Below are 5,997 nucleotides of genomic sequence, written 5' to 3'. Positions count from 1 at the left end.
ATAGCTAAGTTTAGCTGATGAACTTGGATAATGATAAGGTAGTACACAGTAAATAAACGTAGTGACACAGTGGTTTCCGGAACGGAAGTGAGGATCTTTATTTCCGTGAAGACGACGACAAGGGACATTATTTGCACTCATGAGACAATCGACTAACGACGATCCTGATTGGTTGAGAAGACAGCAGACGACTGGTTAAAGACAGACTCAGACTGTGTCTATGGGAATAAGATGTAAACAGAGTGTACATATATCTAACACTCCCTCTCAATCTGAGCATCTTATTTTAAGAGTTTTACAGCATCTTTCATGACTGTCTTTTCCTAGTGCTTTTGTGAGCATATCAGCTGGCATTAAGGAGGTTGACATGTGCTCTAATAGTAAAGAGCCATCGTCAATACCATCCCTTACCAGCTGGATACGAACACCAAAGTGTTTTGTTCGAGCACTATATTTTTCTGAATATGCCAGCCTTATAGCACTCATGTTGTCATTGAATGCAGTGATCCTTTGTGGACCGCAGTGAAAAATTTCACTTACTAATTCATTCAGGTATATTGCTTCTTTTACTGCCTCAGATATAGCAATGTATTCTGATTCAGTAGAAGATTGGGCGACCAATTTTTGTTTTCTGCTCTCCCAGGAAATGAGGTTGCCATCAAACGAGAAGCAATACCCACTGAATGATCTATAGTCGATGGAGTTTTCAGCAAAATCTGCGTCTGCATAACCCACTAAGCAGAATGTTGGGTTTTTGGACTTGGTGTAAGTCAGACCACGCGTTGCAGTTTTCTTTAAATATCTGAGCACCCTCTTGGCTAAATTCCAATGGGCCTCTGTGTGGTTTTTGTTGTACTGACTTAAGAAGCTTGCAGCAAAAGCTATGTCAGGTCTTGTTGTAATACTCAGATATATTAATCTACCAATCAGTTGTTGGTATGGGGCTGTGGTCTGCTCGAGGGGTGGACGACTGGGCGGCTCCTGTGTACCGGCCAAAATGTACTCCAGGTGTTCTCCGATTGTACTCCGCGTACTCCGGCTGTTTTTGTCGCAAGTTCTCCGCGTACTCCGACTGTACTCCGGTGTACTCCGGGTGTACTCCAGGTGTACTCTGCGCGCTCCGACCGGCAATACTCAGTGTTCTCCGACTGTACTCCGTGTACTCCGTACTCCTGTGTACACGAAAAATTCAAGTCGCCCACCCCTCGGGTCTGCTTGCCTTGCATTAATGTATGTGGTTTGAGTTTTGTCTCCATAGGGGTATCTTTTGGTGTGCAATCAGTCATTCTGAATTCTTTCAATGTTTCATTTATGTATTGTTCATGATGAAGTGTGAGACACCCTTGTTTTATGTCTCGTTCAATTTTCATGCCCAGACATGATTTGGCCTCACCAAGGTCTTTCACCACAAAATGTTTTTGCAAGAATTGTACAAGGTCGGACTTGTCTTTTTCATTATTAAAGAAAACATAAAAGTCATCAACATATAGAGCCACTATTATAATTGATGACTTGGTTTCCTTTATATAGATACATGGCTCATCACGAAGATTTCTGTACCCAATTTGTTTTAAAACTTTGTCTGCCTTGTTGTTCCAACTTCTTGCAGCTTGTTTTAAACCGTATACTGCTTTATTGAGCCTACAGACTTTTTCTGCCTGACCCTCAGCCTCAAAACCTTCAGGTTGTTGCATATAGACAGTTTCCTCTAAATCCCCATAGAGAAAAGCTGTCTTGATATCTATGTGGCTTATCTGCAGGTCAAAATTTACAGCTGTAGTAAGAAGCAGCCTGAGGGTTGTTCCCTTTACCACAGGTGCAAAGGTCTCGTGGTAATCTAAACCATAGGTTTGTGAGAAACCTTTTGCCACCAATCGGGCCCGGAACAGAACTGTCCCGTCTGTATTGATTTTCTTTTTGAATACCCATTTGTTGCCAATGACCTTTGCACCTGCAGGCAGATGCTCTAGAGTCCAGACATTGTTAGTGGTAAAAGATGTCAATTCCTCCTCCATCGCCTGAACCCAGAAGGTTTGTTCAGGGGATTGAAGAACATCTTGCACAGAGTTTGGAACATCAGGGTCAGTAGGAGTCACCAGACATGCCATGTGAGGAGTCGTGTCCTTGCCCAAACCGTAAACTATGTAGTCTGGGAATTGTTTAGGTTTACGGACCCTTTTTCCAATACCCTGAAGATCCTCTGTAGTTGTGATTGACCGTATGTGGTTATCAATCAGAACGAGATTGTCCTCATCATGTCCTTCAGTGGTGTTGGACATGTGTGTCATATCACTAGCAGAAGGATCTTCTGGAATACGGTCATCCCAGAAATTAGGGGTTGAATCCTCAATTGATATTTCAGGTGTGGAGGGTGTGTTAATAGTTTCAGTATTAACTGTGTTATCAGGGAATGAGGCAGCCGGAGTGCTCATTCCACTGGTGGATGGAGTTGCTGCAGAGCCAGAATCCTTGTTTAGAGGTAGGAGTGGGTATTTGTCAGGTAATTTTAGATCTTTTTCCTGATTGTTTTGAGGTGGTATCTCCACCCCCCTGTCAAGTGCAGGGAATTTATTTTCATCAAATACCACACTTCTCTCTGGGAATATTTTACGTGGCTCTGTAGGATCCAGAAGTCGATAAGCTTTTCGCTCATGGTCATATCCTACAAAGATGCAGGTTCGACTTCTGTCTCCCAGCTTTTTGGCCTTTTCCTTTCGGATATTGGCGTAAGCACAGCACCCAAACACCCTCAAATGAGAAATGTCAGGCTTTTCTCCAGTCCAGGCCTCATAGGGGACCATGTCTGTGAGAGCCTTGGTTGGAGAAATATTCTTTAGAAAGACTGCAGTTTGCAATGCCTCAGGCCAATACTGCAAGCTTAAACCAGATGTTTTGAGCATGGCTCTCATCTTTTCTTGGAGGGTTCGGTTTGCCCTTTCAGAGACTCCATTCTGCTGTGGACAGTACGGAGTAGAATGTTGACTCATGATTCCTTCTGCTTTCAGGAAGTCATAAAAGGCTTTATTCAGATACTCTTTTCCATTGTCTGATCTAATGGCTTTTATGGTTTTTCCCGTCTGATTTTGCACAAGAGTTCTGTATTCTTTAAATTTTTCAAGTACTTCATCTTTAGTTTTTAAGATTCCTACCATAGTGTATCTGGTTTTATCATCAATGAATGTGACGAAATACCGATGCCCATCAATAGATAAGGTGTCAGTTATTTCGCACACATCAGTGTGAATTAAATCCAAAATATGGACTTTCCTGTGTGCACCATCTTTAGGGAATGGGGTTATTTTTGACTTTGCCTTTTGGCATACTTCACACAGGGTTAGATCCATTATGTTAATGTCAACCATTCCATTTACTAATCCTTTACTCATATTGTTCATGTACTCATCTGACATATGAGCCAATCTTTTATGCCATAGAATTGCTTGTGATGTTTGTGCCATTTTAAGTGCCTTGTTATTAACCTTTACATCAAGATCCAAGCAATATGTGCCGTTAGATTCAGTAGTTTCAATGATTGGTTTGTTTAGGATTTTTACGGAATCGTGTTTGAAGATCCCACAATTATTTTCTTTAAAGATCACGACCAATCCATTCTTAGTGATAGAGCTCACTGATAAAAGAGTACGTGTTAAACCAGGAACGTAAGTCATGTTATGTATTTCTTGTAATCCTTTTATGTTGTTATTTAGTTTTAATGTACCCACTCCCTGAGTGTAAAGCACCTGGTCGCCAGCACATTCTATCGGCTCATTGTGAATAGGTTTATAATTATGAAAACATGTGATCTCAGGACTCATAGGAGCGAAAGCACCACTATCCAAATAAGCTCTTATTATTTTATTAGATCCAGAATTTACAATTTTATCAATTTCTTGTACCTGAGCGGCAATGTCATCAGACTCAGAACTTTCAGAAGCTGCAGAGACAGCTGAGGAAGGCTTAACCTCACCTTGTTTTCCACGTTTTGCCATTTTAAGGACCCATGTGGGAGGCCCAGTTTCATCCTTAGAGCGTTTCTTCGGACTTTCGTCGTCAGACCCAGGTGGTTTTCTTTTTCGCTGAGTAGCAGCAATGCTTGAGTCTTTAAAGAAACAGTTATTTGCTAGATGGTTGGTTTTCTTACAATGAAAACATGGAGGGTATTTTCCATCCTTAGGTTTTTCATATTCATGGTTTTGTTTTCTTTCATATTGGTATTTGTTTTTCTTATTGCGCCCACGTGGAGGCTTTGAGCCTCCTCCGCGGCCTCCATCACGGTGCTCACGTTTCCGCGAACTGTCCCGTGACTTCCCTGGCGCAGCCATCAGGGCGGTTTTAGTCTCGGTTTTAGCAGAGCATTGAGGGAGTTCCTCACTCATGATTTTATTGCCCTCTCGGAGAAGTTCCTCCGAGATGAGATTGAACTCCAGGGTGGTAGTTCCGTCAGGCAGTTTTGTTTGGGAGGTTCTTGCAACAATTTGACAGAAGGATTTGTGAATAGGTTTCACGTTCCCCAAAAGGAGCACAGAACACATCTCATCTTCTAGGGCTTTGCCTGTGTCGGCAATCTGGGCAACAACTTCGCGAAATTCCAGAACATATTGAGTCAGGGAGCCTTCTTGCTTCAAATTAGCTACCTTGCGAAGGAGGGTGGCTCGCCGGAACACTCCTTTGTCTTCAAAAGCATTTGCAAGCTTAGACCATGCCTGGTGTGCTGTTGTAGCACCACGGAGATATTTGAAAATATTCTTGTCAACACCAAAGAATATCTTTTGACGGGCCGCTAGATCTTCTTTAAAAGCCTTGCAACTTCTATCCGCGATTACTTCGGCTGGAGGATCTTTCAATGTACAAACAAAAAGATCGCCCAAGTGGAGCTCCATGAGCATCTTCCAGTCAGCCCAGTTTTCTTCCCCGAGTAACTTGTCAAAAGGGGCGTTGAATTGCATCTGGGACACTTGGGACGGTTCTTCTAGTTTTAGCTCACCGTTTGCTGACTTGTTGGATGCCGATGTTCCAGCAGGAGTTTCCTTGTCCTCGTTGCCGGCCATGCTTGCAGATGAAGTTTTGGAGTCGTTTTACGATAAGTTCTTGATGGATATTTAGACGATGAATATTAGAAAAATATTAAACTAAGCAGTTTTTGAGGCGCATGTCACGGTCTTGAAATAAGAGAAGCTAATTTTTTACAAATCTTTTGTGAGTGGAGTGTGGGTTGCTTTTGATTAAGCTTCATTGTTCATAAAGGCCATGGCAAAAATTGATAAAGAAATAGATTTAACAATTTGAAAGTAGTTGCACAATTTTTAATTGATATAATTAGCAATAGTTAAATGCTTTATACAATAATACCACATTCAATTGGTGAACATTAACAATACAACAACGATACATAACAATACAATAGACGATAGCATGAGGCCAAACCACAAAACTTAGCCATCAAGAAATATTGAACAAACATCAAAACATCAATTTAACAATACTTGGTATGAAGTTTGGATATTATACTTATTTTAATTGCAGAGATAAAGAGGCAAACTCAACAAGTAAACCAGCATAAACAACGGAAAACAAAGGCCTGTATAAGTTTAGAACAGAATATAACAATGGTAGTCCTTGAATTTATAAGTAATGTTCTCAAATTTGATTTCAGGATGTTGACGGTGCAGAGCACAAAACAGTGCACACAAAGGACTGATATTCAAGGTAAGTCGATATGCAACCTGAGGCAATATTAGACACAATGCTTTTAAATTAATATTTTTAACATTATCGGATTTGTTTCAGAATTGTGGCAGAATCAACCCGGTACTCAGACGAGGGAAGATCAAGATTAAGTGAAAAGAAACACTTTAATAGCCGCTGGAGCATGAAAAGTTACGGCATATGTGCACATTATTGTAAATGATTGTAAATAATCAGCTGATTTCAATAAAAGTTACATTGAGGGTGAATGGAACCATTGTTATTAGATTTTTCAGACAACAGAGGGCGAAG

The sequence above is a fragment of the Frankliniella occidentalis genome, unplaced genomic scaffold (genome assembly GCF_000697945.3).
Source record: "Frankliniella occidentalis isolate FOCC.00 unplaced genomic scaffold, Focc_3.1 Scaffold463, whole genome shotgun sequence".
Lineage (NCBI taxonomy): Eukaryota > Metazoa > Arthropoda > Insecta > Thysanoptera > Thripidae > Frankliniella > Frankliniella occidentalis.
Note: the sequence above shows the minus strand (reverse complement) of the source record.